General features: G+C 46.0%; 2 protein-coding genes across 3 annotated transcripts in view; both read left to right on the forward strand.

The window, feature by feature from the left end:
- Positions 1-10,287, forward strand: part of ANGPT4 (angiopoietin 4) — a 313,202-nt gene extending 302,915 nt beyond the window's left edge. The window contains exon 10 of the transcript XR_014565652.1: positions 9,985-10,287. The gene's annotated coding sequence lies outside the window, so the exon portion shown is untranslated. The remainder of the gene's footprint in view (positions 1-9,984) is intronic.
- Positions 10,288-22,249: 11,962 nt separating this feature from the next.
- Positions 22,250-25,340, forward strand: part of CSNK2A1 (casein kinase 2 alpha 1) — a 49,776-nt gene continuing 46,685 nt past the window's right edge. The window contains exon 1 of one of the 2 annotated variants that reach the window (XM_083744596.1): positions 22,250-22,388. The gene's annotated coding sequence lies outside the window, so the exon portion shown is untranslated. The remainder of the gene's footprint in view (positions 22,389-25,340) is intronic. The other variant, XM_083744597.1, reaches the window with a different exon arrangement.

A 25,340-nucleotide genomic window follows, 5' to 3' on the forward strand; every position in this document is an offset into this window, starting at 1 on the left:
TAGCTTTCTTACTGCAGGGAGTTTGCACTAGGAATGCAGGGGATTTTCACTCATTTCAATTTTGGGACCAAAAAAGGAGGGCCTTGGGTATAATTTCCTGGACCTTTGAAGATAATCTTTATACAGTGGTACCTCATGTTACATACGCTTCACGTTAGAGACTCCGCTAACCCAAAAATAGTGCTTCAGGTTAAGAACTTTGCTTCAGGATGAGAACAGAAATTGTGCTCTGGCGGCGTGGCGGCAGCAGGAGGCCCCATTTGTTAAAGTGGTGCTTCAGGTTAAGAACAGTTTCAGGTTAAGTACGGACCTCCGGAACGAATTAAGTACTTAACCTGAGGTACCACTGTATATCTAATCTAAATCTATCAACTTTTCAGACAGTTACTTGTCTCCCAAAACAGCTCAATTAAAAAATGTTCTCTGCTTTCATTTTAAATCACGGTGAGTTAGGCCCAAGGTAGTTTGAGATCTATCTGGGCAATTTGCATCAAGGGTTTCTGACTTTCAGCAATATACACAGGCATTCTCCATTTCAGTGTGGATTAAACAATTGTACTCAGCAAGGAGAAGTGCCCATCTCTGGGCTACAGGATTGGCCGTTTAAGAGACCCTCGTTCTCCAAAGATGGTGGAGGTCAGAGAGGCAGACCGGAGGCAGAGGCTCAAAAGGACTCCGTTCACTTCCAGTCCTTGGAGGGACAAATTGCTCACTTTGCCTTTTGGTGTGAGTTGCTTTTCAGGACCAAAACACATCATGCAATAATTCCAGTGTAGCACAAAACCCATCAATCACAGGAGTTTCTGTTGTTCCGGATCGAGGATGCTATGAAATCACAGATGTGTTCAAAAGAAAGTTTGTTTTAAAAAAGTGTGTTACAGTGGTACCTCGGGTTACATACGCTTCAGGTTACAGACTCCGTTAACCCAGAAATAGTACCTTGGGTTAAGAACTTTGCTTCAGGATGAGAACAGAAATCGTGCTCCGGTGGCGCGGTGGCAGCGGGAGGCCCCATTAGCTAAAGTGCTGCTTCAGGTTAAGAACAGTTTCAGGTTAAGAACGGACCTCCGGAACGAATAAGTACTTAACCTGAGGTACCACTGTACATGGAAAAAATATATGAGAGAGAGACATTGCACATACCTTTGTAAATCAATAAAATCTTTAATAAAAATACATTAAAAAAGAAAGAAAGTGTCTGCCACTTTCTCTCCCTCTGCCTATTTATTCATCGCATTTATATTTCACCTTTTTCTCCAGTGTGTTCGCCCCCTCCTCAGTTAATCCCCACAACAACTAGCAACTCTACCAAAAGGAATTGTTGTGAATCACAGAATCTTAGAAGGGACCCAGGGGTCATCTAGTCCAACCCCCTGCAATGCAGGAATTTCAGCTAAAGCACCCATGACAGATGGCCACCCAGCCTCTGCTTGAAAACCTCCAAGGATCTAGGAGTCTTGGTTGACCACAAACTCGACATGAGCCAACAGTGTGATGCGGCAGCTAAAAAAGCCAATGCAATTCTGGGCTGCATCAATAGGAGTATTGCATCTAGATCAAGGGGAGTAATAGTGCCACTGTATTCTGCTCTGGTCAGACCTCACCTGGAGTACTGTGTCCAGTTCTGGGCACCACAGTTCAAGAAGGACACTGACAAACTGGAACGTGTCCAGAGGAGGGCAACCAAAATGGTCAAAGGCCTGGAAACGATGCCTTATGAGGAACGGCTAAGGGAGCTGGGCATGTTTAGCCTGGAGAAGAGGAGGTTAAGGGGTGATATGATAGCCATGTTCAAATATATAAAAGGATGTCACATAGAGGAGGGAGAAAGGTTGTTTTCTGCTGCTCCAGAGAAGCGGACATGGAGCAATGGCTCCAAACTACAAGAAAAGATTCCACCTAAACATTAGGAAGAACTTCCTGACAGTAAGAGCTGTTCGACAGTGGAATTTGCTGCCAAGGAGTGTGGTGGAGTCTCCTTCTTTGGAGGTCTTCAAGCAGAGGCTTGACAACCATATGTCAGGAGTGCTCTGATGGCGTTTGGACTCGATGGCCCTTGTGGTCTCTTCCAGCTCTATGATTCTATGATTAAGGAAGGAGAAATCCACCATCTCACAAGGAAGTCTGTTCCGCTGCTGAACAGCTCTTGCTATCGGAAAACTTCTCCAAATGTTTAGTCGGAATCTCCTTTCTTGGAACTCGAAAATGAGAAATACGTAGGGACGGGGGGAAGATTTTGTCCTTGCTCAGGGTGCCATGTTACCAAAGTCCGCCCAGCAACAACCCTGCGAGGTAGGTTAGGCTGAGAGGGGGCCAGGCTTCGCTGCTCAGAGCGCTGAGCCAAAATAAAAATAAGGAGAGGGTGGGCACCAGCACAGGACCCTGCCAGGTTATCACAGGACCCCAGGCTATCAGGTGTTGACGCCAGGGCCTCCCCTTTCTCTCTGCCTCCCTCTCTCTCTCCCTCCATCTCTCTCCCTCTTCCTGCTCTCAGAAACCCTCGGAACAACTCTTGGCTGCGTTCTCTGAGACAGGAAGGTGTCCCCAAGTCTCAGGAAGGAAAAACACTCCGTGCTGAACCCACAAAGACTGTCTCCGTGGGGCTGGGGTTGGCAGGGCTCCAATCCTGACATCACCTGGGAACTGGAACCCGGAGCACAGCTGCGTTCTTCGTCTTCAGCTTCTTCTCTCCCGTTCCTTTTTTTTTTTTTTTTGCAGTTGTGTTTTTCAGAATTCTTTTTATAGCTCTTTTCCCCTCCCAAATATTTCAGGCTCTTGAAAACATTTAACTCCCCCCCCCCCCAATCTAAGATGTTGAGCTGGAGAGAGAGAGAGATGAGGGTGGACCAGACCTCTCTTGCCAGGAATCCACCAAGGCAAACCTTTAGCTGCTCCCCATTTTGCTGCGAAGGAAACACTTCCCATTATAAAAACACAGCAATACTCAATTTAAAAAAGGGGGAAAATCCATAATGGTTGCATCCAATTTACAACGCCTCTAGAGCAGTGGTTGCCAAACTTTTGAGGACTGCTGCCCCCTTGGTTCCACAAATTCATCTGCAGTGCCCCCTACCCTATTAAAAGCATTATTCAGATAGTGGTTTGCACAACCTGCTAAGAAAACAGCGCAGCAAAAACCACAAACAATTAATTGCACATTTATCCAAAAATCCAGTTAAAGCTAATTTGTTTAATTCAACAAAATGAATAAACTTGGGTCTGTGAGACCAGCTTTTCAAAGTCTGATGCTTATTCACACCTCCAGTGCCCCTTGCCAACCTCTTACCTCCCCACCCACCCTGACCCCACCTGGGATTCTACCAATGTTCTGCCCGGACACTGAGGTCCAGTGCTGAGGGCCTTCTGGCGGTTCCCTCAATGCGAGAAGCCAAGTTACAGGGAACCAGGCAGAGGGCCTTCTTGGTAGTGGCACCCGCCCTGTGGAACACCCTCCTACCAGATGTCAAAGACAACAACAACTACCAGACTTTTAGAAGACATCTGAAGGCAGCCCTGTTTAGGGAAGCTTTTAATGTTTGATGCATTACTGTATTTTAATATTTTGTTGGAAGCCACCCAGAGTGGCTGGGGAAGCCCAGCTAGATGGGTGGGATGTTGTTGTTTAGTCATTTAGTCATGTCTGCCTCTTCGTGACCCCCTGGACCAGAGCACGCCAGGCACTTCTGTCTTCCACTGCCTCCCGCAGTTTGGTCAAACTCATGCTGGTACCTTCGAGAACACTGTCCCACCATCTCGTCCTCTGTCGTCCCCTTCTCCTTGTGCCCTCCATCTTTCCCAACATCAGGGTCTTTTCCAAGGAGTCTTCTCTTCTCATGAGGTGGTCAAAGTATTGGAGCCTCAGCTTCAGGATCTGTCCTTCCAGTGAGCACTCAGGGCTGATTTCCTTAAGAATGGAGAGGTTTGATCTTCTTGCAGTCCATGGGACTCTCAAGAGTCTCCTTCAGCACCATAATTCAAAAGCATCAATTCTTCGGCGGGGTATTAATAATAATAATAATAATAATAATAATAATAATAATAATTTTGCCCACTTTAATCTGCTTGCATTGTTTTTCCTGCCGTGTGTAGATGCGGCCTGTTTTCTTCTCTGTTCCTGCGACTGACCTGTCTTTCGATTTACCTGCTGCAAGGAGGAAAGAAGCGCAGCAGAAGCCAGTGGCCTCCCCTGACCTGGAGCCCATTCGTCATTTGGTGTTGAATCCTCTCTTTCCTGACGCAGCTTTCTGGAGCTCTTACCGAGCCAAAAAGGGAGCCAGAGTTCTGCTCTGTCATTTTTGCTTGCAGCTGGAGTAGCAGGGGGACCACAGGGGGAGGTGTTCTCTTAGACATCACAAGTGGAAGGCCATAGCTTTTGGGGAAGAAGGGCCATAGCTCAGTGGGTAGAGCATCTGCTCTGTATACAGAAGGTCCCAAGTTCAATCCTCAACATCTCCAGGTAGGGCTAGGAGAGATCCTTGTCTGAGATGCTGGAGAGTATCCCTGGAAAATAATAATAATAATAATAATAATAATAATAATAATAATAATAATAATAATTCATTTATATGTCATCCATCTGACTGGCTTCCCCCAGCCACTCTGGGCGGTTTCCGGCAAATTAAAATACATCAGACATTAAAAATGTTATGTATTGAGTTGAATAGGATCCAAAATGCAGCAGTATGATTGGTCTGCAGGAGCCACCCAATCCAGCTCCAGATGGAAGTGAATCCAGAACCTGATTGGCCTACAGGAGAATTCCAGAATTAGCTAATCATGTGCAGCCCATTGTGTAAAAAATGTATATAAAGCAGATACTTTGGGGGGGACTTTCATTCCTCCTCACCACTATGAGCTGAATAAAGAGCATGAAATCCACTCTCGACTCCGAGTATATTTAAAAACTTCCCTGAACAGGGCTGCCTTCAATGTCTTCTAAAAGTCTGATAGTTATTTATCTCCTTGACATCTGGTGGAAGGGCTTTCCACATCTGGTGGAAGGGCGGGCGCCACCACCGAGAAGGCCCTATACTTGGGCACAGATAGGGGTTTTTAAGGATGGGCTGATAGTGTGGAAGCAGAAATACTATCATGTCCCTGGACTGATCATTCATACCTGCATCTGGGCCCAAGTGCTACAGAGTTAATTTTAGGATGCACATCTGACTGTACCGAAGAATATTCATAAGAAACACATGTTTCAAACTCCAGCAAAAGGTCCTAGACCTCTTGGTAGTGTGTGTAGGAATATGTGTGAGTGCTGGACACGGGTGTAGGTTCAGACCCACCCCTTGCGACAATGTCGGCTGGGGCTGATGTAGCACAAAACATCTGAAAGGCAGCAGGGTGGAAAAGGCTGGTTTAAAACTTTCTTTGCCTGTGCATGTCTGCAAGCGCAAATCCTGGTTTGGGTTCTAAACTATGGTTAATACAAAGGATGATTTGATTTGATGTGATGTCTGGACTGAGCCTCTCCTTTCCTTTCCTTTCCTTTCCTTTCCTTTCCTTTCCTTTCCTTTCCTTTCCTTTCCTTTCTTTCTCATGGAGACCATTTTTAATTCTTAACAGACTCCTCCGCAAGGCTAACTATAAATTTTTCTGCTTCGAGGATTTACGGCAGGTAGGGAACGTGAATTCTTTAAATTGCGGAAAATATTTTACCTACTCTGCACGCTCTTGGGAGAGAGGTTCGTTCTCTTTATTTCAAAGTCCCCTTGGCCGTAACTCAGCGATAGAGCATTTGGTTTCAATGCACAAGGTCCTGGGTTCATGTCCTGCCATCTCCATACGGGCTGGGGGAAAACCCTTCCTATGTTCCTGTGATGATGCCAGCATCTGACAAGGTCATGTTTGGAGGGCATCTGAAACACAGAGGCGTGCTGCCTCTGAATCTGTAGGTTCTCCTGGATCTTGTGGCTTATACAGTGGTACCTTGGTTCTCAAACACCTTGGTACTCAATCGCCTTGATTCTCTCCCCCCCCCAAGAATATTTAAAGTTTTCAATAATAATACAATAAAAATCAAAAAGAAAAAAGAAAAGAAAAATAACAGAAATACAAAAATAAAAGTTACAGATAGGTAGCCGTGTTGGTCTGCCATAGTCAAAACAAAAAAATTTCCTTCCAGTAGCACCTTAAAGATCAACTAAGTTAGTTCTTGGTATGAGCTTTCGTGTGCATGCACACTTCTTCAGATAACTGTTCAGTTATCGGAAGAAGTGTGCATGCACACGAAAGCTCATACCAAGAACTAACTTAGTTGATCTTTAAGGTGCTACTGGAAGGAATTTTTTTTGTTTTGACAAAAATAAAAGTAATTAAACAACACACAAAATTTCCGTTACTTATTTCCATTAACTTACGGTATTTCCCAGACCTCCTCATGCCTCCCTTTTTTGTATTCCAATTCAAATTGTTAATTCAGCAAATCCTTATCAATAAATTTTAACCTAATTCTAAACCTCCCCCCCCCCCATATTCTCTTAAGGCATTACAGCTGGAAACCACTTAATTTCTATCCAACATCATTCTAACATTCATTAATTTTGCAATGTTTCTGTAGATAGTCTTTAAATTTCTTCCAATCTTCTTCCGCCGACTCTTCTCCCTGGTCTCGGATTCTGCCAGTCATTTCTGCCAATCCCATATAATCCATCACCTTCATCTGCCATTCTTCCAGAGTGGGTAGATCCTGTGTCTTCCAGTACTTTGCAATGAGGATTCTTGCTGCTGTTGTAGCATACATAAAGAAAGTTCTATCCTTCTTTGGCACCAATTGGCCGACCATGCCCAATCTCCTTGATTCTCAAACGCCGAAAATCCAGAAGTGTTCCGGTTTTCGAACGTTTTTCAGAAGCCGAATATCCAATGCGGCTGTCGGCTATTGTTTCCGGGGCACCTGCACCAATCAGAAGCAGTCCTTTGGTTTTCAAACGTTTTGGAAGTCAAACGGATTAAGTTTGGTGCTTTTGTTTTTGCTATTTATTTTGCATTTTTGCTTTTGAGGCTTTTTTGTTTAATTTGTTTTTGTGTGGAACCCAGTTCAGCTACTGATTGATTGATTGATTGTGTGACTGCGGAAATAGATAAAAGCCCCCCATCCAAACAATGACTATCATCAGTGCAGGTAAGGGGAAAAATTAATTTTAATTTTTACCATCTACAATACTGTCTTATTTATTTTACAGTACAGTACATTGATTATTACTTTCATTTAATGGATCAATGGTCTCGTGTTAAATTCATGTTAAATTGCTGTTTTAGGGGTTGTTTTTAAAGTCTGGAACGGATTAATCCATTTTGCATTACTTTATATGGGAAAGCATGCCTTGGTTTTGGAACAGACTTCCAGAACGGATTAAGTTTGAGAACCAAGGTATCTGTTAACATCTGTCATGAATGTTCCACAGTCAAACAGCTCTTACTGTCAGAAAGTTTTTCCTGATGTTTAGTTGGAATCGTCTTCTTGCAATTTGAAGCTTGCCCTATCTTCCATAATAATAATAATAATAATAATAATAATAATAATATTTATACCCCGCCCTCCCTGGCCAGAGCTGGGCTCAGGGTGGCTAACACCAGTAAAATTACAGTAAAAACATAATGGGGGAGGGAAAACCAATTTAAAATACAGGTTAAAATGCAATTTAAAATGCAGCCTCATTTTAAAAGTAGCCCATAGATCAAAACCAGAAGGGGAGGGAAACATAAGGGTCAGACTGAGTCCAAACCAAAGGCCAGGCGGAACAGTTCTGTCTTGCAGGCCCTGCGGAAAGATGTCAAGTCCCGCAGGGCCCTAGTCTCTTGTGGCAGAGCATTCCACCAAGTCGGGGCCAGTGCTGAAAAGGCCCTGGCCTTAGTGGAGACCAATCTAACCACCTTGCGACCTGGGACCTCCAAAGTGTTGTCATTTGTGGACCTTAAGGTCCTCCGCGGGGCATGCCAGGAGAGGCGGTCCCATAGATACGTGGGTCCTAGCCCACATGTGGCACCCCTTTGGATATTTGTAGATGGCTCTCGTATACCTTTGCAGTTTCCTCTTCTCCAGGCTAAACATACCTTGCGTCCACTAATTCTTTTGCAGAGTCCGGCTTGTTTGACGGTGAAACCAGATAGACAGAGAACAGATGAACACGAATAAATTGGTTGCTGTTGTTTCTTTAAAGGGCAGTTCCATGCATTGCTCCATTCCATCAGTTTGTCTCCAAAGGAGCTGTTTCTCTCTTTCTCCTCCTTTGCAACCCCTCCCTGCTTCTCAATCCCCAGCAGGGACAGGGTGTGAAACCCAGGACTGGGGTGAACAGCAGGTTAATTTCCAGCCCTGGCTTCCCTCTGAAAACAATAGGACAATGCCCTGCCGGGGGCTGCCTGCGTAAACCAGCCCCAAGGAGGGGAAGTTGTAATATTTGTATTTAGCACTCAGTAAATTAGGAAGGGGAGAGGAGAAGGGGGGGGGGGAAACAGGGAGACAATTAGAGCACTCCTTGGCCCAGTTCCTCGCTGAGCTGTCCAGGGGAAGTCTCCAGGGCCTATTCAGCCTTTGCTTGAAGGTCACCTGGACAACGCTCCATAAAAACAGCCGCTACCTCTCTGCCGAAGCAAGAAAACAAGGGGAAGTGGCATCTCTGCATCCACCCAAGACCCCGAGGGCTGGACCTCCATGTGCTCTTTCCCCCTCTTCCTGGCTTGGCCAGCCCAGGGAAGGTTGAGTGGCCGGACTTGTGGATCAGGTCAGTGCCGTGCTGCATGTGGGAAACAGCCACGGAAAGGGGAGCCCTTAGGAATTAAATATGAACCTGCATTCACATTTTATTTTATTTTTTTGCTTCTGTTTTGCACAGATCACTTCTGAGCATTTTCAGGCTGGACGAGTATGTCCAAATGGGTGGGGTACAGATATTATTATTGCTATTATTAGTGCTTTTTTCTAAAAAAAATAAAAATGTTTAGGGGTACAGTGGTACCTCTGGATGCGAACAGGATCCATTCCGGAGCCCCGTTCGCACCCTGAGCAGAACGCAACCCGCATCTGCGCGTGCTGAGATTCGTCGCTTCTGCGCATGCGTGCGATGTCATTTTAAGCATCTGCGCATGTGCAAGCGGCGAAACCTGGAAGTAACCCGTTCCGTTACTTCCGGGTCGCCGGTATGACTGTACTCTCATATTCCTACTCATATTGAAATACTGCCTCTCTGTAAGGCCAAACTTAAATTCGTAAAATGTTTAGGGGTATGCGTCCCCCTGCGTCCCCCCCATAAAAAAGCACTGATGAAGATGATGATGCTTTTAGTTTCCTGTTGTCCAGCCTGAAATCCAGTCCACCACATCTCCACATTAGTTGGCAATTTATTTATTTTTAAAACCTTCATTGCACTTTATCAGCAGCTTCTCTTTTTAAAAAAATTATCAATTTCTCCCAACACATAACACCATACAGATTAAGTAATGAAATACCCAGTTTTCTCCTAATAAATATATTTTTGTATGCAATTTTACCCAGTTGACACATTTTTGCAAAACAAATTTTGCCTAGCACATTTTTGTATTTTATGTTATTTTGTGCCAAGCGGAAACATTCCTTTTTAATCAGGCTTTTGACTTTTAACAATCTATGGCTTTTCTGTGTGGGTGGGATGTTTAATGCACTTTTCTTTTTTTCCCTTTTTGAAAAATGAGGGGCAGATGGGGCTCGTTCACCTGGGAAGGGAGCCCATCTAGGAGAAGGAGAACTCTGACCCTAAATCTCTGCTGCCTTGTGGGATATCTTTGGAAGAAGAAAAGGCTAAGGAGTAAACCCCACACAAATCTGGAGTGGAGTCCCTAAAACCGTTGGATGGCACCTCGTACGCCTCCTTCCGGCAACTTCTGTAGCCCAGCTGATGCCAAACATATTGCTCTACTTTCCTTTGGACCACGTCAGTGAGGCCAAGAGGAGGGTTCTGTCATCTAGGCAACCTGGTACCTCCATACACACCGGGGTCTCAGCTTGTTGTTGTTGTTTAGTCGTTTAGTCGTATCCGACTCTTCGTGACCCCATGGACCAGAGCACACCAGGCACTCCTGTCTTCCACTGCCTCCCGTGGTTTGGTCAAACTCATGCTGGTACCTTCGAGAACACTGTCCAACCATCTCGTCCTCTGTTGTCCCCTTCTCCTTGTGCCCTCCATCTTTCCCAACATCAGGGTCTTTTCCAGGGAGTCTTCTCTTCTCATGAGGTGGCCAAAGTATTGGAGCCTCAGCTTCAGGATCTGTCCTTCCAGTGAGCACTCAGGGCTGATTTCCTTCAGAATGGAGAGGTTTGATCTCCTTGCAGTCCATGGGACTCTCATGAGTCTCCTCCAGCACCAGAATTCAAAAGCATCAGTTCTTCAGCGATCAGCCTTCTTGATGGTCCAGCTCTCACTTCCATACATCACTACTGGGAAAACCATAGCTTTAACTATACAGGCCTTTGTTGGCAAGGTGATGTCTCTGCCTTTTAAGATGCTGTCTAGGTTTGTCATTGCTTTTCTCCCAAGGAGCAGGCATCTTTTAATTTCGTGACTGCTGTCACCATCTGCAGTGATCATGGAGCCCAAGAAAGTAAAATCTCTCACTGCCTCCATTTCTTCCCCTTCTGTTTGCCAGGAGATGATGGGACCAGTGGCCATGATCTTCGGTTTTTTTGATGTTGAGCTTCAAACCGTATTTTGTGCTCTCCTCTTTCACCCGGGGTCTCAGCTACACAGATGCTAATAAAATGATTTAAATGTGTTGCAAAGTGCAATATACAAATATGACACTAGATGGTGACAGTGAGCTATGCCAAATTCAACGTATTTTTCAAAACTTTTTTTAAAAAAAGCATTTTCACAGCGTTTTTTATAAGTGTGTAGATTCCACCCGGGAGGTCACTTTGGGGCTGCTAGTGCAGCCATTTGACATCACCCCGGAGGCACACTCCATTGTCTCTCAAGACAGATAAGTGCCAACAACCCATTGATTTATAGCTTTCCCCAGATGTTCAGGCTGGGTAGGTTGACTGTGGGTTGGGCAGGGCTAGAGAGAGAGATTATGATGGCAGACCCATTTGTTCTAACGGCAGAGAGCTGCAAGGAACAGTTTGTACCGAGCTGTGGGAAGCCCTAGAGGAAGCACTACAAACTTGAGTTTATATATGAGCAAAATCAATAGATAGACAGCAAAACTGCTTGTTCTGCATCAGGTTTTGAGACCAACAACTTAAACCTTCATGGTTCCCCAGCATGACTCCAGTATAGCTGAAATTCATACCACTCTGCTCCCTCTATGTCCAAATTTTAACCGCCAAAATTCTCTCCAGATGTGCCCCTGTCCTTCCCCGCAAACTCCGAAGGGTGTTGCATTCCAAAGGCTGGAGAGAGATTCCGAATCATTAAGGAAGGCAGTTATTAACTCCTGTTGGAGAAACGTCAAGCACTCAATCTCCCACCCATCCCACCCTCTGACTTTTAGCAATCCATCAGGTTCACAGTGGATGGTCACCGAACACACATGTATCGCTGGGTGGCTGTCAAATGAAAAACGCTAGAAGTTCTTTATAAATAATGTCCCAAAATTCCCTTAACTTCTTATTTATAACAAACTCAAAACAATGTTCAAATTCTCTTTTACAAAAAAACATGAAACCTTTCTGCTTGGTATCATGTCCATGGAAATTAAGAAAACCTTCAGACCTCTATTCATGTATGCAACCATAGCGGCGAGGATTTTAATAGCCAAGAACGGGAAAAGTAACAATATTCCCACAAAAACAGACTGGTTAGCGAAAATGATTGAATGTTTACACCTTGCAAAATTGACAGGGGGAATAAGAGGGAATGCAATACAAAAAGTATAGGGAATGGATAATATTTAAAGAATACCTAAAAAATTACACGGACAATGTAAATCTCCTGACAGATTCAGAATGAATCTTGAAAACAGAGAAAATGTATAGCAAAACTTGTTTAGATAAAAAATAGGAAAGCAGAATAATAAAAATTAAATGCGTACAGATTAACAAATTATAAAACAGCACAATGAGAATAGCTGGAAGTCTAATAGTCATGGTGTGTCTATGTCGGGTATGTATGTAGGTATTGTATGTATTGTTCTGCTTAAGCTTTGTGTAGATTGGTGTATAATAAAGAGTATTTTTAGAGTTAAAAAAATACAATAAAATGCTAGAAGTTCTTGTTGATGGTGGCTGCATTACTGAAAGTTCAGCATTGTAAGGGAAGGGTGGGCAGAAAGTGGTACTGGACTGGGATTTACTGGTAGAACTCTAGGCAATTTGCAGAATATTGGCAAGAGTTTTGCACACCCAATTGCAACGGGGGGGGGGGGGCAGAAAGTGGTACAGGTAGATCTCTAAGCAATTTGCAGGATATTGGCAAGGATATTTTGCACATCCAACTGCAAAAAGTGGTACAGGTAGATCTCTAAGCAATTTGCAGGATATTGGCAAGGATATTTTGCACATCCAACTGCCTAACGAAAGCCAGCAACAAGAAATCTCTCCCCACTCCTGTCCAATTGAGGTGCTTATAAGGACCTTTTTGGGGGGATACAGGAATGTGTTTCAGCTTCTCCCAGGCTCGGGAGCATGAAGTGTATGGGAAGAATTCTCAGTATTGACTAATTTTTATTATTTTTAAGAGGTCGTTCCCAACGGGCCTTTCTCCATCGGACCCCACCTGCCCTTCTGGCCGAGACCCACGTCAAAGGCTTCAAGTTGAGGTGTCAGAACAATCACTTGATAAAAAGGCCTATTTTTAGAGTGAGGATACAGCCAGGACTCTGACAATGGGGGGAAGGGGGCTGGGTTTCCCCCCCAGTGACCACTCGGCTGCAGAAAGGCCCGAAAGATTTCCTCGATGGCTTGGAGGTGTACAATGCAAGGAAAATGGAGCCGAGAGAGAGAGAGAGAGAGACACTGCAAGCCAGAGATTATCTGCTCCTTTACCCAATGCCAGTAACCCTGGGAGAGGGCAGGAAAGCTGCCGTCAGGGGGTGGGCAAGGCTCCTGCTGAAACGGGAAAACAAGGTGAAACGTGGCCGGGGACTCAGGTTTTCCACTGGGCTTCTCCAGGACCGGGAGGAATGCTGGGCAGACTCCTCTTTGGCCCGGCCACAGGCTTAAACGATTCTCTGTTGTTCCATTATCCCAAAGACACCTTTGTCCACCCAGGACTAAGCCAGGAAGTGCACAGGTCAACGGATAATACAACATGGCCATCATCCTTTCCATCCTATTGTAGTTGCTAGGGAAATTTGCAAAAAAAAACCCCCCACAAAAAACCCTTCCAGGACAAATTCTGTGCTACTCCCAATCCCTAGTGGTGTCTTTCCGTGGGAAACCCATCTACCTGCCCAACCAGTTTTGTTGTGTGGGCTGCTGCTTCTTTGGTACAGCCAGTGGCTTTTTTCAATTAAAGGCCGGGCTGCTTGGCTCGCAGTCGCACTGCATCATGGGGACGAGAGCCAGCGTGGTGTAGTGGTTAAGAGCGGTAGACTCGTAATCTGGTGAACTGGGTTTGCTTCCCTGCTCCTCCACATGCAGCTGCTGGGTGACCTTGGGCTAGTCACACTTCTCTGAAGTCTCTCAGCCTCACTCATCTCACAGAGTGTTTGTTGTGGGGGAGGAAGGGAAAGGAGAATGTTAGCCGCTTTGAGACTCCTTCGGATAGTGATAAAGTGGGGTATCAAATCAAATTCCCCCTCTTCTTCATCTTCTACTTAAGACCTCATTGCAGTGGCCCAGCATTGAAGAGACACCTATAGGAGGGTGACTGACCAGAGTGATATAGCACCTGTGCTCAGAGATGCGCACCGGTTTCTGATTTGCTCCTGCACCAAGTTCAAGGTGTTACACTCAGTATATAAAGCTCTTAGCAACTTGGGACCAGTTTACCTACGAGGTCGCCTTACCCCAACCCACTTTTTCTTTTGGCAGAACTGGCACTGTTACAAGTGCCACATCATACCTGTTCCACATTTATAAGAACTTTTGCAGACCCTCCAAGTGTCCCTATTTTGCAGGGACAGTCCTTGATTTACAGAAGCTGTCCCAGTTACTGATATGATCCCGGAATGTCCCACTTTTCCTTAGGACATCCCTATTTTCATGGGAGGGTAAGGAGCTATGTGACCCCCGAGCCAAGGAGATAACTAACTATACAACCTTTAGAAGACATCGGAAGGCAGCCCTGTACAGGGAAGGTTTTTTAATGTTTTATTATGTAAAGAAGCCTGATTGCCGAAGAATTGATGCTTTTGAATTCTGGTGCTGGAGGAGACTCTGGAGAGTCCCATGGACTGCAAGAAGATCAAACCTCTCCATTCTTAAGGAAATCAGCCCTGAGTGCTCACTGGAAGGACAGATCCTGAAGCTGAGGCTCCAAGACTTTGGCCATCTCATGAGAAGAGAAGACTCCCTGGAAAAGACCCTGGTGTTGGGAAAGATGGAGGACACCAGGAGAAGGGGACGACAGAGGACGAGATGGTGGGACAGTGTTCTTGAAGCTACCAGCATGAGTCTGACCAAACTGCGGGAGGCAGTGGAAGACAGGAGTGCCTGGCGTGCTCTGGTCCAGGGGGTCACGAAGAATGAGACATGACTAAACAACAACCATGTTTCTATATATGTTGGAAGCTGTCCATTGTGGCTCGGGCAACCCAGTCAGATGGGTGGGGTAAAAATTAAATCATCATCATCATCATCATCCCTACGTAGGAACTCCCTGCCTATTGATATCAAGCAGAGGCCTTCTCTGTACAGTTGTACCTTGGAAGTCGAACAGAATCCATTCCGGAAGTCCATTCGACTTCTGAAACGTTCAGAAACCAAGGCTTCTGATGGGTTTCTGATTGCGCAGGTGTGTCGGAAACAATAGCGGAAGCTGCGCCGGACGTTCAGCTTCCAAAAAAAGTTTGAAAACCAGAACACTCACTTCCAGTTTTCAATCATTTGGGAGCTGGAACGTTCGACTCTCAAGGTGTTCGGGAGCCAAGGTACAAATGTGCTCCTTTCAGCACCTGCTAAAAACATGCCTACTCAGATGCTTAGAAAGTCGATGCATTTTAATCTGTTTTTAGTCTATTGTTATCTTCACTTTTCAAAAGTTTTAAGTTATTGCTAACTTTTCCTACTGATAACTTTTATGTTTTACCTTTTTCTGTCAACTGCTCTGAGGATTTATTTATTTTTACAATCAAGCAGTGTATAAATGTTATCAAACAAACAAGGCCAGCATCAGGGGATGGCAAAGTCGGGCATCTTCCAAGGCCCAGATCCCCAACAGGAGACCCACTGCCAAACACCAGGGCCTCGTCTGAGCCTGCTCTCCTCCTCCTTGCCCTCATGGACTGCTCACTTGCCATCGTTTGGCCCCACTTTGTGAGTGAGCATTGGCAACCCTCTGCTCTCTCCCTCTGGGTGCTGTCTTGACCTTGAGGGACAGGACAAGGAAATGGGCAGCAGCAACTGCAGGAGGAAAAGTCAGGAGCCCTTGAAACCTGGCCATGACCCTGCAACACGAGTGGAACTTGACCTGGGAATGCTTGGAAGTGGTCTAATAACACTAGGGTGGCCGGGTGGCAGGGAGGGCCTCAAAGTCAGCTGTTAACATCTGGACAGCAGACTAAGCAGGCATACAAGCCTGCTATGGTGAGATGTTTCTTCTGTTTCCATTGCAAATGGCTTCTAAATTTGCATCCGTGCATATAAATTAGCCCATGCAAACTTTACGCACACCTGTCCCCTGCATCTTTTGCAGTGATTCACACAACCACATAATTCACACAATGACATGGATGGATGTCAGAAAGGTTACTGTTGTTGCTGTAGCAGACTGAGATGGCTAGGATTCACCTGTCCTGGCTACATTGGTACACTTATCCTTTTCAGGAATGGGTGGAAGCTGAACCACCCGTTCATATGCAGTCCAAACTCCCATTCTTTGAATAGAAACAAAACTCTTTAACCTGAAAGCACTTTCAAAGCACAGCTCAATACACCAGAAATCCTTGCACTTTGTCAAGTCAGCTGTGCACTTCAACACAGTCACTATTTTCAGATGGGATTCCATCTAATCCTGGCAAATTCAGATCACACAGCTATAGTTGATCCGGAGGACTGGTGCAACCACCCTGATTTAGTTGCATTGCATGGGGTTGGAATAGATGACCCTCAGGGTCCCCCTGTAACTCTACCGCTCCCTGATTCTATGAAAGACTGGGCTTCTTGCAAGGAGGAAAGAAAACTCACTGGAAAGTGTGGGTTAACGCTGGCTTTTGACGTAGCATCCTCCAGCCTTCCCACAACTATATCAGAATGAATGAAACATAGAATTGTGGGATAGGAAAGGGTCCTTCAAGGATCATCTAGTCTAACCCCCTGGAAGGCAGGAATCACAAGTGAAGAATCCCTGACAGACGGCAATTCAACCTCTGTTTAGAAAACCTTTGGTGAAAGGGAGTCTGCCATCCTCCTTGGTTGGCTATACCGCTCTCTTTAAACACTCCTTAAAAATATCCCTGCCACCATATCAGGATGAATAATCTGCTCTCTCTGTTTCTGCACACTTTAACATTAGTTTTTGTTTTTTTAAAAAAAAAAACACAGAGGCTTGCTTGTTCTGTTGCAAGAATCCAAGTCACTTTTCCCAGCGATATAAAACTTGCACCCAGTTTGGTTTAAAAACAGTGCATAAGCGAAAGGATTAGCAGAAGCCTCACCAGTAAAAAAACAACAACAACAATCACTGTTATTCAACAGGAAAATTTGGAATGTAACACGTTTGAGGAGTAGATCTATTTTGGGCTCAATATGGGAATGTTGGTTGAGAATGCGCTATTTGGGTTGGCGAACAGCACGCAGAGCTATCAGGCCCCCTAGTGGTGAATGCTCATTTGGCGATTGGATCCCATCAGTTACGACGGCTGAGAAAGTTCCCTGCTTATTGGGCAAAACAATTCTGTTCATCGTTTATAGATTTATGAACCGCCTTTTACATGTGTAGGAGCAGATGGGGCTCTTCAGCCTGGGAAGGTGGCCCATCTAGGAATGATACGATAATCTTTATTGCCATTGTCCCATACAGAACAACGAAATTGAAAAATCTACACCAGACATTAAAAAACCATAAAGCCTGCTATCCCAGCCTGGTTAGCCCCTAAAAACTCTGATACCCCATAATTGAATACAATATACTCACATAGAGACTATCTTACACTGCGTTTAAAACCAAAACCGCATTTGGATAGAAACTGTTTCCCGGGCAGCTAGTCCTAGTCGCGGGTGGTGCTGTCGGTTAAACCACAGAGCCTAGGACTTGCCGATCAGAAGGTTGGCGGTTCGAGTCGCCGCAACGGGGTGAGCTCCTGTTGCTTGGTCCCTGCTCCTCCCATCCTAGCAGGTCGAAAGCACGTCAAAAGTGCAAATAGATAAACAGGTGCTACTCTGGCGGGAAGGTAAACAGCGTTTCCGTGCGCTGCTCTGGTTTTGCCAGAAGCGGCTTAGTCATGCTGGCCACATGACCCGGAAGCTGTACGCTGGCTCCCTCGGCCAATAAAGCAAGATGAGTGTTGCAACCCCAGAGTCGGCCACGACTGGACCTAATGGTCAGGGGTCCCTTTACCTTTACCTTTTTACCTTCCAGAAGGCAGAAGCTGAAAGAGATCATTTCCGGGGTGCGCACTATCCTGCACTATCTCTGCAGTTTTCTTATGGCACCTGGAAGCATAGATTTGATCCAAGGTGGGAAGAGTGCACCCAATTATTCTCCCCGCAGTCTTTACAACCCTGGACAGCATTGTTTTTCCCTGACCGTGCAGCTCCCAAACCACACACAGAGAACATAAGTTAATACACTCTCCACAGTACAACGGTAAAATGCCATCAACAGGTCCTTTGAGAGATTGTTTTTCCAAAGGATTCCCAGAAAATATAACCTCTGCTGTGTTCTCTTCATCAGGAACAGGAAAACTCTGATCCTAAACCTCCTCTACCTTCCTTGAGGCTCTACTCATTCGTGAGGAAGACTTCAGGAGTAAATTCCAAGGAAAAGTCTGTACCCGCTGCCTTGCAGGAAGGACATCTTTGGGAGAAGAAAAGGCAAAGGAGTATATGCTCCACAAATCCAGAATGGAGTCTCTAAGATAATTGGATGGTATCTCATAGGCCTCCTTCCTGCAACTCCTGCACCTGAGTTGCTGTTGTTGTTGTTGTTTAGTTGTTTAGTCGTGTCCGCCTCTTCATGCCCCCCTGGACCAGAGCACGCCAGGCACTCCTGTCTTCCACTGCCTCCCGCAGTTTGGTCAAACTCATGCTGGTACCTTCGAGAACACTGTCCAACCATCTCGTCCTCTGTTGTCCCCTTCTCCTTGTGCCCTCCATCTTTCCCAACATCAGGGTCTTTTCCAGGGAGTCTTCTCTTCTCATGAGGTGGCCAAAGTCTTGGAGCCTCAGCTTCAGGATCTGTCCTTCCAGTGAGCACTCAGGGCTGATTTCCTTCAGAATGGAGAGGTTTGATCTTCTTGCAGTCCATGGGACTCTCAAGAGTCTCCTCCAGCACCAGAATTCAAAAGCATCAGTTCTTCAGCGATCAGACTTCTTTATGGTCCAGCTCTCACTTCCATACATCACTACTGGGAAAAACATAGCTTTAACTATACGGGCCTTTGTTGGCAAGGTGATGTCTCTGCCTTTTAAGATGCTGCCTAGGTTTGTCATTGCTTTTCTCCCAAGAAGCAGGCATCTTTTAATTTCATGACTGCTGTCACCATCTGCAGTGATCATGGAGCCCAAGAAAGTAAAATCTCTCACTGCCTCCATTTCTTCCCCTTCTATTTGCCAGGTGGTGATGAGACCAAGGCGGGGAGGGGAGGTCTTGTCGTCTGGGCAGTCCAAGATTTGCAGACACACTGCCCAGGCTTGCGTCCAGGGAGGTCACTTAGGTGCCGCTAACGCAGCAAAAACAACGCGGGAGCCAGCAGTTACAAGTTCCCGGTCTCTGCAGCCACAGCAGGTGCTGCGATTCTCCAGCAGTTTGACTTCGCTCCCGGAGACACTCCATGGTCTCTTGTTGTATGCCAACAACCTTTACACATGTGTCCCTTCCAACTAAATAGTACTAAGATTCTAGGAACATACCATAAAAGCTTTGGTAAGCTTTTTGTCAGGTGGTTCAGACATTTTTTGTGGGGGAGGAGGTGCCCAAATAATGACAAGTTGAAAGTACAGTGGTGCCCCGCAAGACGAACGCCTCGGAAGACGAAAAACTCGCTAGACGAAGGAGTTTTTCGTTTTCTTAGCTGCTTCGCAAGACGCATCTCCTTATGGGCTTGCTTCGCAAAACGAAGCTTGCCCCGCAAGCTCCGGGGATAGCGGGGAAGCGCAGCGCGTCTTCCCCGCTGTCCCCGGACCCCTTTTGAACCAAGGGGCGGCAACGGGGAGAAGCGATCTTCTCCCCTCCGCCCCTTGCTTCAAAAGAGGGGACAGAGGGGAAGGCGCACGGCACTTCCCCTCTGTCCCCGGAGATTGCGGGGCAGGCAACGGGGAGAAGCAATCTTCTCCCCGCTGCCCCTTGCTTTAAACAGGTCCGGGGACAGAGGGGAAGGCGCGCGGCGCTTCCCCTCTGTCCCCGGAGATGGCGGGGCAGGCAACGGGGAGAAGCAATCTTCTCCCCGCTGCCCCTTGCTTTAAACAGGTCCGGGGACAGAGGGGAAGGCGCGCGGCGCTTCCCCTCTGTCCCCGGAGATGGCGGGGCAGGCAACGGGGAGAAGCAATCTTCTCCCCGCCACCCCTTGCTTTAAACAGGTCCAGGGACAGAGGGGAAGGCGCTCTCCTGTCTTCCCAAGTGATGTGTAAAAAATTTCGGAGACACCATTGATGGAATCTTTCAAGGAGTTGGAGATGGCGTTTATAAGTGGTCATAGAATCCTAGAGTTGGAAGAGACCACAAGGGCCATTGAGTCCAACCCCCTGCCAAGCAGGAAACACCATCAGAGCACTCCTGACATATGGTTGTCAAGCCTCTGCTTAAAGACCTCCAAAGAAGGAGACTCCATCCACCACACTCCTTGGCAGCAAATTCCACTGTTGAACAGCTCTTACTGTCAGGAAGTTCTTCCTAATGTTTAGGTGGAATCTTCTTTCTTTTAGTTTGGATCCATTGCTCCGTGTCCGCTTCTCTGGAGCAGCAGAAAACAACCTTTCTCCCTCCTCTATGTGACATCCTTTTATATATTTGAACATGGCTATCCTATCACCCCTTAACCTCCTCTTCTCCAGGCTAAACATGCCCAGCTCCCTTAGCCGTTCCTCATAGGGCATCGTTTCCAGGCCTTTGACCATTTTGGTTGGCCTCCTCTGGACACGTTCCAGTTTGTCAGTGTCCTTCTTGAACTGTGGTGCCCAGAACTGGACACAGTACTCCAGGTGAGGTCTGACCAGAGCAGAATACAGTGGCACTATTACTTCCCTTGATCTAGATGCAATACTCCTATTGATGCAGCCCAGAATTGCATTGGCTTTTTTAGCTGCCGCGTCACACTGTTGGCTCATGTCAAGTTTGCGGTCAACCAAGACTCCTAGATCCTTTTCACATGTACTGCTCTCAAGCCAGGTGTCACCCATCTTGTATTTGTGCCTCTCATTTTTTTTGCCCAAATGCAATACTTTACATTTCTCCCTGTTAAAATTCATCTTGTTTGTTTTGGCCCAGTTCTCTAATTTGTCAAGGTCGTTTTGAAGTGTGATCCTGTCCTCTGGGGTGTTAGCCACCCCTCCCAGTTTGGTGTCATCTGCAAATTTGATCAGGATGCCCTTGAATCCATCATCCAAGTCGTTGATAAAGATGTTGAATAAGACCGGGCCCAAGACAGAACCCTGTGGCACCCCACTAGTCATGTTTCACAAGCATATAGTAAGGTTGGTAGTACAATAGCTTTGTAAACAAGCATTCTGGTTTCCCTGCGAATGTCCTGGTCCTCAAACACCCTGCACTTTATATACCCAATTTATCACTGTGCTCTGCAAGTGAGGGAATCCTGCGGATAACATCTTATACCAGGAGGTCTGTATCATGCGGTATAGGAATCATAGAATTGTAGAGTTGGAAGGGACCCCAAGGGTCATCTAGTCCAACCCTCTTAAATGCAGGAGTCACAGCTACTAATCAAGGGGAGCGAACTCTGTTGTCTTTGCTCTGCCTACTGAAGATCTTCCTCTTCCACTTCTCTCTCAGTCTACATCTGTACTGGACTTATTTTTAAGATATTCTGAATATGTTTTCATCACCTTTTGTTTGCTGCCCTGGGCTCCTCCGGGAGGAAGGATGGAAAATAATAATAATAATAATAATAATAATAATAATAATAATAATAATAATAATGCTGCTCTTGGGGCACCTAGGAAAAACACTTTTGAGTTTTTTTGTGACTAATTAGCAGGAACACTCAGACTAATGGGTAGTTAGGGAACAGACAAAAGAGGATTAACATTCCTTAGGTCATTAAGGAATCAGAGAGTTTTTCTTAATGGCCTGAGCAAATTCTCCTGCCTTTGGAATGTGAGATGGACCACAACTCATTGCAAGTTTCCAGCTAAATGGGTAAAATAACAACAACAACAACAACAACAACAATAAAATTTTATTTATACCCCACCCTTCCCGGTTCAAAAACTGGGCTCAGGGCGGCTAACAACAAATTTAAAACACTTTAAAACACTTAATTATAAAAGTGACACACCTTACAGTGCAGTGCAGGAGTCTCCCTGTGGTGGATCTGATAATGATAATAATGATAATAATGATAGTAATAATAATACTCTCCCACCTCTGAACAGTTGCTAGTTAGTGTCCCCCAGCTTTTCTAAACGGGAAAGTTTTTAGCAGGCGCCGGGAAAGGTGTAGTGAAGGCGCCTGCTGTATCTCAAGAGGCAGGGAGTTCCAAAGTTCAGACGCTGACAAACCAGGATAATAATAATAATGATAATAATAATGATGATGATAATACATGATGAGAATAATAATAATAATAATAACGACGACGACGATAATAATAATAATAATACTCTCCCACCTCTGAACAGTTGGTAGTCAGAGTCCCTCAGCTCGGTTCCCAATCCTGCCTTTCAGAGAACTACACCTCCCAGAAGGCAACGCATGGAAAGCGTCCTGCGCATGCGTCCCCGGCAGGCAGCGCACAGAGAAGCCTCCCGAGTTCTAGAGGGTCCCGAGCGCGCGGCGCGGCAGCGACTTCCGCTTCCGGCCAGCCTCGCTCTGGGCCCTGCGGCTGGCGGCCGAGCCTTGTGCCTCCGCCATATTGTCTGTGTGAGGCCGGCGAGGGAGGCGCGGTGGTGGCTGCTGCCGCCTCCTCCTCAGGTGGGTGGCCGTAGCGGCGCGGGGCGCCTTCCCCGGCCCGAATGGACCCGGTGGGGGGAGGGGAAAGGGCCCAGAGGCGGGAGACGGGGGAGGGCGGGGCTTCCTCGACTCCCCCTCCCCCCCATTTGGAGCCTCATGGGAGGGGATGGGGCGGCGCAGTGGGGGGGGGCATATATATAAAATGAGAAAATGAGGGGTCTCTGCCTCTAGAAGTGCGGAGTTTGCTTCTTCGCCCCCCCCCTCCCCATGAGGCAGCTGCATAGTATGGCAGCCTATGGGGGGGGGGGAAGGGGAGGCTCCCCATCCTGGGTGAGGCTGCCAGTGGATACGCCCCTGGGCGTGAAGGGAGCAGACCCCGCCTACCGACACCCCCCCCCCCCGTGCACCAGTTGACCACTGGGACGTTTCCTTTTGTTGGGGAGGAGGGGAAAGAAAGATCCCCCCCATCCCCAATTATGGGAGTCTGGGAACGAAGCAGGACAGTCCTTTGAAAGGTGCCCCCCCCCCAATGTGGCCCTTCTTGCACTCTAGCAAAAAAAAAAAGGTTATCTTCCCTCGCCCCCCCCCCCCAATGTGTGTTCTGGCATATTCTTTTGCATAGGATGTTGGGTGGGGAGGAAGGAGGGGTCCTGCTGAGGGTCTGCAGTGATTCTTTTGGGGGCAGAACGGGGAGGGGGACAGGAAGGGTAAATCATGGTGGATTTATGTGTGTGAAAGGTTGCTTTTACCAAGGATCTTTTGCCCCTTTTCCAGGCTGCATAGGGGATCTCTTTCTGTGCCAGATGCTGAAGGGTACCTGTAAATCTCTTTATTTGTGAGGTCCGCAAGTGCTTGAGCCTGAGCATCTTTCAGGAGGGGCTGTTGGGCTTGTGGTTCTGGGAGCTTGTTGGACGGTTGAGGATAGCCTAGGGTGGGGTCATTATTGCATGCTAATCTGCATTTCAAAAACAGAAACAAAGGTATTATCATTTCCCAGGATTGTTTTCTCTTTGAGTAATTGTGGTTAGGAGAGTTTAAAAATCTAGGGTAAATATGTGAAAATTGCTGGTTCCTTTGCCCTATCATTATGGGGGATATAAGAATTACCTGGTTGGATCAGACCAAGGTCTGTCTAATTTAGCATCCTGTTTCCAACAGTGGACAACTGGAAGCCTCTAGGCACTACTGAGTAGAGTCATCCCCAGGGAACTTGTAGAGTCCTTACTGAGGTGCTCTTCTCCCAGCTAATTCTCAAGACAAGCCTCTCTGTCGTCTTGGGACTAAGGTGGGATGGGAGGTTCTGATTGCCTTGTTCCAGCTAAATGTAGGAACATTTTCTGCACAGTTGAAGAGTGCTCTCCTCAGTTACTGTGGTGCTGATACTGTGGGGATTTCTCCCCATCCTGCAACCATCTGTATACAAACATCAGACTAGATAGGATAGGACAGATATGTGTACCTGAAAACAGTAAAGTGTGATATATTAAAATGTACTCTTGATCCTACAAATTTGATTTCTTGCTGTCTGGGCTTCTGAAGTGCTTTCTGCCCTTGCTTTTTGTTTTATTTTAATGATTTGTTGTCTCTTCTTTTCATGGATCATGCCCAAGAAAGCTGTTCCTTCCTTGGTACGTGCAGTTGGTGTAAAGGGATGTCAAGTGATAGACAAAAGGTATTAACTCCACACTAGGAAGTCAAGAAGCTATACGCAAGTTAATGGGGTTAGAAATAACAGAATGTGAGGAGCCAAATAAACATTTCCAGTGAAAGTTTCAGAGCTTCTTACAGTGTTCTAGATTCCAGTCCTCATAGCAGTTGGGGGGGGGATGAATAAAAAATATTAGATGCAGGCATAAAATGTTCAGACTTTCTCATATTTTCCCCATTGTTGGGTATGAATATATTTAGCAAGTGCCCATTTTAGTTCTGCTCATCTTCAGCTGAATTGGTTTCCTCCTTATCCCCATGAGAACGTAATATTACTAGGTAAGAAACACTCTTTCCCCATTACCTGACAAGTTGCATCATCTCAGTTTGGCTCTATATTGGAACACTTTCATTTATTCTTGTAGGAATAGCGGGTTGGGAAGTGAGGGATAGCCTGAGAATGTTGCATGCTGCCTACTGGAGCTTTTCAATCTTAGGTCTCTAGGGAGGACTTCTCCTTTCTTTACCACTAGAATAGGGAGAGATTCCTTCCCAGATTTTATTGTCAGCCCTTGCAGGAGTATGTTGCCACTACCAAGTGTACATCTGCCCTGGCTAAGTGGGCATGAGGGATGCTTCCCCAACCAGCAGCATATGCAAATTTGGTGATGGTGGTCAGGAAACCCCTGGTTCCAATAAGCTGTGGTAGCTGAAGACTGATCTCTTATCTTCTACCGTGTTTCCCCTTGTGAGAGGTTGATCTCTGTTGCTGGCTTATTAGAGCTACAGGATCCTCTGCACATGCTTACCTGGTAGTTGAATAGCATTGAACTCAATGAAACTTACTGATCAGTAGAAAGTTATAGGATTGCACTGCTAATTATTAATCAACTGACAATTTCGCTGGTTGATTGCAGAGACAAACTTTTAACTGATAAAGGCAAATTTTCATTTGAGGTTGAGGGGCATCCCTGTTAGTGTAAGCCTTTAGGCTAGTTCGAGTTTGTGTTGCTGTATGTCAAGAAAAATAAAGATGGCCTTGTTATCAGTGAATGGTATTTCATGAGGCTTCCTAAATTAAGGATTTAGTGACATGCAGACTTATTTAAAATTATAAGCAATACAATGACAGGCTCATCCCCAATACTTCGGCTGGATCTCCATCCTGAAGCTGGTGGCTACGATTTTATTTATTAAAATTGTGTACTGCCATGGTGGGAAAGGCAGGGTATCAATAAATTCATAATTAAAAAAAATTATACTGCCTTTTATCCGAAGATCGCAGGGCAGTTCACAACATAAAAGTACAGAGAACACAAAATACAT

This window comes from Podarcis gaigeae (genome assembly GCF_964106915.1).
Source record: "Podarcis gaigeae genome assembly, chromosome: 6".
Lineage (NCBI taxonomy): Eukaryota > Metazoa > Chordata > Lepidosauria > Squamata > Lacertidae > Podarcis > Podarcis gaigeae.